The following is a 9,603-nucleotide window of genomic DNA, read 5'->3' on the forward strand; positions in this document are numbered from 1 at the left end:
CGAAGATAGAGCAGATGAAGCGAGTCCTCTTTGGATAGCAGACAGGTCCCAGGAATGGAGCAGAGCGGCTCCCCTAGTTACATCACCGTCCAGCGCAGCCCGATGACTTCTGACTAGCCTCCACAACTCTAGTCGGCTAGCTAACACACTAGCACTGGATGCTAAATGCACTTAGCTAGCTAGCGGCGACACTGGCTATGGGGCATAAACAAAATAATCGGCATACTAAAACAAAGCCCACCAGCAAGCATACGACCGCGGGCCAATCGCAACACTCCTGACCTCAAATGCGGGCCTAGTACACGGGCTGTGTATAAAGTCTCCGCGAAACGGGTACTTAGACGGAGCAGCAGAAAAATGGCCCTCTCTCTTCGTCGTACTCACTCGGGCTGCCTAACTCCTCCCTCTCCGTGAGGAGATGGACCGTTGCGAAGCTCGTGATTTCGCGGGCATAACAACTCCACACCACATCATTGGCTAATAACAAAATTCAAATAAAAATACAAAGAGCAAATACATTCCATTGGTTCACATGTTTCGAAACCCACAAGAACATAGGAAATGTGCAAGACACAAAGCATGCTGGTAAGTGCAGTAGCACAAAGTATGTACAACAGATTTTAGAGGTCCTTCCATATTGTTATGGCAAATTGGCAGCTTCCAATCAAGTGATTTGATTTTCACGAGCCTTAGAAGGCCACCGACATGCCGCTCGTGGAAAAGTCTAAACCCTCGCCTGAAGAGGGTTGAAGAAAAGTGAAACGTCGCGCGACTTTGGGCTTTGTTGTAGTGAAACAGGGGACCAAATTGGGGTCCCGATGATGCGACTGAGCCAAACTGAGGGACCATTATTAGCTGCCATTGAATTTTTGGATTGCGTGGGACGGTCAGGTAGTTGGTGGGGGACTGTGGCCGCCATCTAAACACCTTGTCGATGGACAGTGCACAAGGTTAATTGCAATGTATTTGGGAATGCGGATTTAAAAGCCTAACCCTAACCTTAAGCTTAACCCTGCCTCTCTTAGTTGAATAAGGCCTCGCCTGAAGAAGGTACATAAACAGCGAAACGTCGCGCGACTTTGGGCTTGATTGTAGTGCCAGCGCGACCACCCCTGCCCACATACATTGTCGAGCCCCGGCCACATTCAGCGGCCAGCGCTGCCCAATTTGACGGGTCCAGCCCGAGCACCCCTGGCCACATTGAGTGAAGTCGAGCATTATAGCATTCCTCAGATCAGTAGGCCAGTGCTAAATAAATAGAAGTCATGAGCCAAAAGCCCAAGCCTAACCCCTCTTCTCCCTGGACACCTGCTGACCCCTCCTTCACCCCGGCACAGCAGCTGGCCATCAAGCAATCGGCGTCACCCTTAAAAAGCCTCCACTGTGGACCAGTGTTGGCTGGAACGTAGCCATTGATGGACTTGTGCCAGCCAGTCTACCTGCCACTGAGCCAACTCCTGCTCTACCCCTGGGATGGGCCACTTGGATGAAGAGTTGATTTCTTTTTTTTTTTTTTTCTAAATGTATTTTTGATTTTTCCCTTTTTTCTCCCAATTTAGTGGCCAATCGATCCCTATTTTAATTCAAACACCCACCCTCGTACTGCATGCGTTCGCCAACTGCATCTGTCCGAGGGCCGGCAGTCTGGAAGGAGAGCGCCTCCCCACTTTGGTGACAAGGCGACTCCAGGCCGAAGCACTGTTTTTTCCGACACACACAGAGACGCATTGACGTGACGAACACAAGCCGACTCCGCCCCCCTCCCGAAGACAGCGTTGCCAATGATTGCTGCTTCATCAAGTCCGGCCATAAGACTTGATTTCTTCCCTTACCTGCTTGTCCCGTCTGCTTTTGGGTTCTTTCCAGATACGTGACAGAAATGGGTTTTGTGTTGGTTTGTTTGTTTGCTATTGTTTGATTTGTCTTGAGCCAAAGCTCATTCCTTACCAAAGCTGGATTCCTTACGTGTGCGAGAGAGAGAGAGTGAAATAAAGTTTAACATTATAATAAAATAATGTTAACATAGATTTTACTTTTTCTCTGGTACTGTAGCATGTCAATAAACGTTTAATGATAGCAGTTGTGAAGTATTCTGCTGCTACTCAATACTAATACTAATTACTAACACAGTAAATTGTATTCTTCAACCTTTTCTGTTCAGGATGCTGACTTCTTCAACAATATCAAAGCTCTTATTCTCTGTATTGTTGATGTGTTCGTATGGTTGTGTGATGCTGAAATTACTTCAGATGAGCTGGATAAAGCAGTAATGAGTTTGTCTTTAGACAAATCTCTAGGTAGGGATGGACTTACTGCCAATTTCTATAGACATTTTTGGGACTTATTAAAGTTACATTCTCTCTTATGTTAAAAGAATCAACTGACAATATTAAATTTCCTTCCACTATGAAACAAGCTATAATAACTTTAATTCCCAAGCTTCATAAGGACCCCAAAATATTAGATAATCTTGCCACTCCCGTCAGCTAGGAACAGGAAACTGAGGCTACAATTCGCACAGGCTCATCAAAATTGGACAATAGAAGATTGGAAAAACGTTGCCTGGTCTGATGAGTCTCAATTTCTGCTGCGACATTCGGATGGTAGGGTCAGAATTTGGCGTCAACAACATGAAAGCATGGATCCATCCTGCCTTGTATCAACGCTTCAGGCTGCTGGTGGTGGTGTAATGGTGTGGGGGATATTTTCTTGGCACACTTTGGGCCCCTTAGTACCAATTGAGCATCGTGTCAACGCTACAGCCTACCTGAGTATTGTTGCTGACCATGTCCATCCCTTTATGACCACAGTGTTCCCATCTTCTGATGGCTACTTCCAGCAGGATAACGTGCCATGTCATAAAGCTCGAATCATCTCAGACTGGTTTCTTGAACATGACAATGAGTTCACTGTACTCAAATGGCCTCCACAGTCACCAGATCTCAATCCAATAGAGCACCTTTGGGGTGTGGTGGACCGGGAGAGTCGCATCATGGATGTGCAGCCGACAAATCTGCAGCAACTGCGTGATGCTATCATGACAATATGGACCAAACTCTCTGAGGAATGTTTCCAGTACCTTGTTGAATCTATGCCACGAAGGATTAAGGCATTTCTGAAGGCAAAAGGGGGTCCAACCCGGTACTAGCAAGGTGTACCTAATAAAGTGGCCAGTGAGTCTATATATACACACCTGATTCAGTTGTGTCATTCCGAGTTTGGCATGGGTCAAGCGCATGTAATCGCAATTAACTGCAGCTAAATGGAATTTAAATGAAATCGTGTTTAGCCTGAAAGGTCAGAGTGACTGCTGGGATAGGCTCCAGCATCCCCGCCACCTCAGAGCAGGATAGGCGGTTTGGGAAATGGATGGATCAGATTCAGGTAACTTAATTTGGACCCATATAACACGTAATATTTGCCTAGATGTGAAAACGAAGAATTGAAACAGTATTCTTTCATCACATAAACAATTTGAAATAAAATACTGTTTTTAAAAATTGAATATAATTGGCGGGCGCTTTAGGGGCGGGACGCACGCGTGGGGTGATGGGAGGTCATTATCCTGATCGCCGCCATGTTGTGACGAGCCCGTGTCGGCTGCGTTTCGTTAGGAGGTCGTGACAGGAGGTAACTTTATTTTTATCCAGATGTAAAGTTTCCGAATATTGCTGATTGAGAAATAACGTTGCGACTTAATGTAATGTGCACATAAGTCAATGCAAGCTGTTTTGTGTGGTATTCTGTGGGACATATTTTTTCTTATATCAGGTTATAACGCCTACTTAGCAGCTAATGCCGGCCTTAACACGGGTTACCAACTGGAGTGAAGACAACTTGTGTGTATGTGGATAGCTAAAATGGCTGTTTTTTTTAATGTCGCCGACTTGAACGTGTCTTCGCCACTTAACTTGGGAAACGTAACGTTAGGTTTGTGAGCGAGGGGCTGGCCAGAGACACTGGCCAAAACCTGTCTTTTGTCCTGCAAGCTTGGCGCCATGTTCCGCGCGTTATGTGCCACACAGGCTACGGCAGCCATTTTACCGTTGGGCGAGCTACTGTGTCATTGAGACCCAGCGGTTCATTTGAGTCGACATGGCGTTTTTGATCATATCTCTCATACTGTACATGCCGCTGTATTCAGACCTGTTCCCATATGGAGGACAACTGGGCCTTTAAAATGACGTCCCGTGTGTGTGTGTGTGTGTGTGGGGGGGGGGGGGCTTGCGAACGTGCCTGGGACCATCTACAAAATGGCTTCTATTTCGGTAAGCGCGTTTTACGAACGAAAGAAACTAAGCATATTTTGACCGCGTACACTATGGATTTGTTCGCCACAGATACAGTAGACGAGGTAATTAACACATTGTGTAAGTGAAACAGTATTCTTTCATCACATAAACAATTTGAAATAAAATACTGTTTTTAAAAATTGAATATAATTGGCGGGCGCTTTAGGGGCGGGACGCACGCGTGGGGTGATGGGAGGTCATTATCCTGATCGCCGCCATGTTGTGACGAGCCCGTGTCCGCTGCGTTTCGTTAGGAGGTCGTGACAGGAGGTAACTTTATTTTTATCCAGATGTAAAGTTTCCGAATATTGCTGATTGGGAAATAACGTTGCGCCTTAATGTAATGTGCACATAAGTCAATGCAAGCTGTTTTGTGTGGTATTCTGTGGGACATATTTTTTCTTATATCAGGTTATAACGCCTACTTAGCAGCTAATGCCGGCCTTAACACGGGTTACCAACTGGAGTGAAGACAACTTGTGTGTATGTGGATAGCTAAAATGGCTGTTTTTTTTAATGTCGCCGACTTGAACGTGTCTTCGCCACTTAACTTGGGAAACGTAACGTTAGGTTTGTGAGCGAGGGGCTGGCCAGAGACACTGGTCAAAACCTGTCTTTTGTCCTGCAAGCTTGGCGCCATGTTCCGCGCGTTATTTGCCACACAGGCTCCGTCAGCCATTTTACCGTTGAGCGAGCTACTGTGTCATTGAGACCCAGCGGTTCATTTGAGTCGACATGGCGTTTTTGCTCATATCTTTCATACTGTACATGCCGCTGTATTCAGACCTGTTCCCATATGGAGGACAACTGGGCCTTTAAAATGACGTCCCGTGTGTGTGTGTGTGTGTGTGGGGGGGGGGGGCTTGCGAACGTGCCTGGGACCATCTACAAAATGGCTTCTATTTCGGTAAGCGCGTTTTACGAACGAAAGAAACTAAGCATATTTTGACCACGTACAATATGGATTTGTTCGCCACAGATACAGTAGACGAGGTAATTAACACATTGTGTAAGATGTTGGCTAATGTGGTGTTGAGCTGTTCTTTGTTTCGCCTCGTGTTTGGAAAAGAGTTTTGAGTATGTGAGCGAGCTAAGCAGCCACTACGCAGGAAAACGTGTCACGTGGTGACGGCCGCAGTGTAATCAGTGAATTTGCGAGAAATAGCCAGTCGTATTGTTAAGATTAATACTCATCCCACGTCTTTTGTTAGTAGTAAACCAGGCAGTTATGAATAATATAGTTGTGAAGTCACAGGATGTTAAATGTCATGTTAGGCCAACGGTAACGCCGATGGGGGCAAGTGCTGGTTGACGACACTGCTGCAATAGCGGCTCACTAGTCAGCAACGTCATCCATTCGTCAGTCTGTTTGACTTGTTGAGTGACAAGCGGTTTGTATGCATGTGGTTAGCCTGGCATGCGTTGGAAGAATGATCAAATCTATTGGAACAGTTAACATGGAGACCCATTCGGCCGTGTTGGTATGCAAAGGCTTTGTGCTTATTCAGAGGCTGTGATTAATTACCACGTGGCAGTAATGTAAATGGACATGTTACTGCTTTCACACTGGCAAAACCCCGCTCATGTCCGCCTTTGGTCAGTGTAAATTGGCGCATGTTAGCGGGTTTTTTTGGGCAGTGTGAAAGCAGTGCAGCTGCAGGAAAATAACTTTGTAGTTTCTGGTGACCATTCTGCTGTCGACGATCCAATATCTGCATACCGACTAAGGTCTGTCACTGGTCTACATAATGTCAGTGGTCTCAAATGGCCCATGTCAAGTCTTTTTGTAATACACGTGGGAGTAAGTTAATTGTTATAAATCACATTTCGGTGACATTACGCATACGAAATACGTAGCGATTGTACAGAAAACGGCTTGTGTTCTCTTATAAAAGGTGTCGGACATTCAGATTTGACCAGAAGTGTAAAGCATATAATTTAACTACAGGTGTTGTGTGTGTCTGTCCTGAAGGTGGCCTTACAAATTCCCAAAGAAAAGGTGGACACCTTCACAATGGTGACATTGTTTTTGTCCCCAAAAGCTCTTGAAATGTCAGTATCTTTTGAAACTTTTTAGTTTTTTATCAGAAGCAGTAGTGCCCAGTGCATTAACTGCATAGTTAAAATCAAAACATCTCTATCTCTCATTGTTCTTTAATTAATCCTTATAAAGGTAAGTTGACTTGGGTTTTTGTTAAAATCCTTAACCTGAGGCGGTTCTCAGCAACCTCATTACAACTCTTTGTGTCTTTCAGACTCAAGATGGGGAAAAGTTTGGGTTTCCCCTGGAAGTGGTGCTGCTGCTCCTTGCGGGTACCTGCAAGCCAGAGGAAGACACCTGCAGGAGCATGATGTTAAGGTAGATGGGTGGATGGATGGATGGATGGATGGATTGATGGGTGGGCAGGCAGGCATGTTTGTGGTGCAACTTTTTTGTGTCTGTTAGGGGTTACATGACTTCAGATTTTTTCAAAGTCGACTGTTTTGTGATGAAAGTCGAGTCAACATTGACTAACAGCACAGGAGAAGGGACTGCTTTGCAACAAGTGACAACCTATTAGCAAAATTTAATGTATATGCTGACAGCAGACAGCTCATACACATAATTTATACAGAACAGAAACAACAGCTTGCAACTCAACTGCATCAATGTATGCATTAATAACTTATATGTGGTAAAACTCCCATTAAGGTACAAAAAAAGAAAAATTGAAACGTCAGGAAAAACACTTGAGGTAAACAAAACTCAGGCAAGATCTAGCCTGTAAGCCTACTCATAGTCTTGCTCAGTCAGTTTTTGCTCTTTGATCCTGGCTGTCGTAGTGCTGTTTAATAGTGTTCAACAGCGTGTTGTAAGATGGGACATTGTAGCCAGGTTAAAAAAAGCCAGTAGGTCTATGAAGCTTTCTCTGATGTACTGCAACTAAAGGTCAAATATATTTCACAATGAAATTCACCAGCAAATTGGTGATTTGGAGCCATCTTGTTATGGCCTGTTATGGCAGGGCGTTTGGTGAAGTAGCCAGTTGACTGGTGTCGAGAGGGTTTGGATCGTTCCTCAGCAGCTGGCATTAGAGGATGCTTTTTCAGGTGAGTGTGCATGGCACTTGTACTTTTGTTGTATTCCAGAAAGGACTTCATTGTTTTGCAAGTGACAGTAGTACAGGTTTCAACTTTACTGAAGTATTTCCACACACTGGATGGACCGCTACTACAGGGGTCAGCAAACTTTTAGATGTCCCGTGCCACTTCCCAAAGTTAAGAAAAAAAAGTTACAGACACACGAGTGGGCGTTCTTGTTCATAATGAGTATTAATCTATTTATTTACTGCTGCTGCTTGTCTCCCCGTCCAGATTCCTCATGCAAAAACACTTTGGCTTCACACACACAGACACACACACATACGTTATTCAGTTTAGACTCGGGATTTTTGACTTAAGTGTTGCACGGTTGTGTGTGTTCAGGGTGTCCGCGGATCCTTAAAAAGTCTTAAATTCATGTATCTAAATTAAAGGCCTCAAAATGTCTTAAATTCATTAAAAATGTCGGAAAATGGTATTAAATTCATTACTCAAAGGTCTTAAAAAAGAACTGTCCGGGAGAGGACTATTTCTTCTTCTTCGTTTGTGTTGTGTGAAGATTAATTTAGCTTGGGTTGCGTGCAGAGCGCGAATCATTCTGGTAACTACTTGCGGTCGTGACTAGAGTATAGGCTGCAGCTAATGTGAGGTTGTAAATAGACCGTTCTATGGTGAAATGCATAAATGTGTTCTGCCAGCGACATCTATTGGTCAGATAGAATCTCTTATAGAAGCCTCTGGAAACCGGAAATCCACAGCAGAGATGAAAATTCTGAGCAGTGGTAAGTCACATTCCGGTAGCTCCGCAAAAATAATAAAATAACGCTTTTTAAAACGAACGAAAAATCTGTTGAACACCTAAACTGACATAAGATAATATTTGACACTTATACGGTACATATTCATTCCACAACATGCTATTTTTATGAATTCCAGGTTCGTATCAGGTGCAGCTGTTAGCTATAGCATGCTATTCCCTGTAATTAAAACAAATATCTATCCCCATAGACAAATAAATGACCTGGATGACGCAATACCATGGCAATATTACCTGCAACTCACGGTTGTAGGTAATATTAATGTAACTAGTTATCGAAAAGAATACCGATGTTGGTTTTACTGAGCAGTTAGTTGCTAATTGGTATAGCCTATATAGAATTTGGCGGACAAATGCTAACTAAGTCATGACAAAATGGCAGCCGAAAGAAGAAGAAAGGTTGATGCTAGAATTGATCGGCCGGATGGAGGGGGGAAGGACCTCTGCTGCGTGCTCTGCTGTGATTCGTTGTTTTGTCATCAAATGCTCACAGCAAATCAACCAATCACAGCAGTGTATAGTTTCTGGTAGCTTTTTCAACATGGAGGAGGACTTCAGCTTATCTGATTGCAATCGCGCGAAATTCCGCGAATCAAATGTTTAAATATTCGGTCTGAACTTCAAGACCGCTTTTCAATCAGCTAAAATGCGGTTACTTACAACATCAACGTGTCACAAAACATACATTTGTTTAACCATTTCGATGATTTGTTCAGTTGAGGCTGGAAAGAGAAACGATATTAGCTTAGTGTTGAATGTAGGCATACCGCAGCTCCATCTGAAAAGTAACCGAAGCTGTCTAATAAATGTAGTGGAGTAGAACGTACAATATTTCCCCCTGAAATGTAATGGAGTGGAAGTATAACGTAGCATCAAATGGCAATACTCAAGTAAAGCTACCTCAAATTGGAACTAAGTAGCTATAATAGCCTACCTTAATAAATGTACTATTTTCCACCACTGTACTGTGGTAGTGGGCATGGCTCCTCACAAAAAGTATACACTTTCAAATTGGTCAGATACATTTATTTCACAACAATAAAAGTAGGCTACATGCAGGACTGCAGTCAGTCCTGACATACAATTCACTTTAATTTAACGAGAACAATTACAGAATGCAGGTGAATTGGAAAACTGTGGCCAGGGAGGGTTTCTAGCTGGTTGAAAAGAGGCCTTTACGTTCAGACTGAATATTTAAACATTTGATTCGCGCGAGTGCAGTTTTATTGAAATGGTTAAACAAATGTATGTTTTGTGACACGTTAATGTTGTAACCGCATTTTAGCTGGTTGAAAAGAGGTCTTGACTTTCAGACCGAATATTTAAACAATTGATTCGCGCGACTACAGTCAGATAAGCTGAAGTCCTCCTCCATTTTGAAAAAAACTGCCAGAAACTATACGCTGCTGTGAT

The sequence above is a fragment of the Lampris incognitus genome, unplaced genomic scaffold (assembly GCF_029633865.1).
Source record: "Lampris incognitus isolate fLamInc1 unplaced genomic scaffold, fLamInc1.hap2 scaffold_138, whole genome shotgun sequence".
NCBI classification, from domain to species: Eukaryota; Metazoa; Chordata; class Actinopteri; order Lampriformes; family Lampridae; genus Lampris; species Lampris incognitus.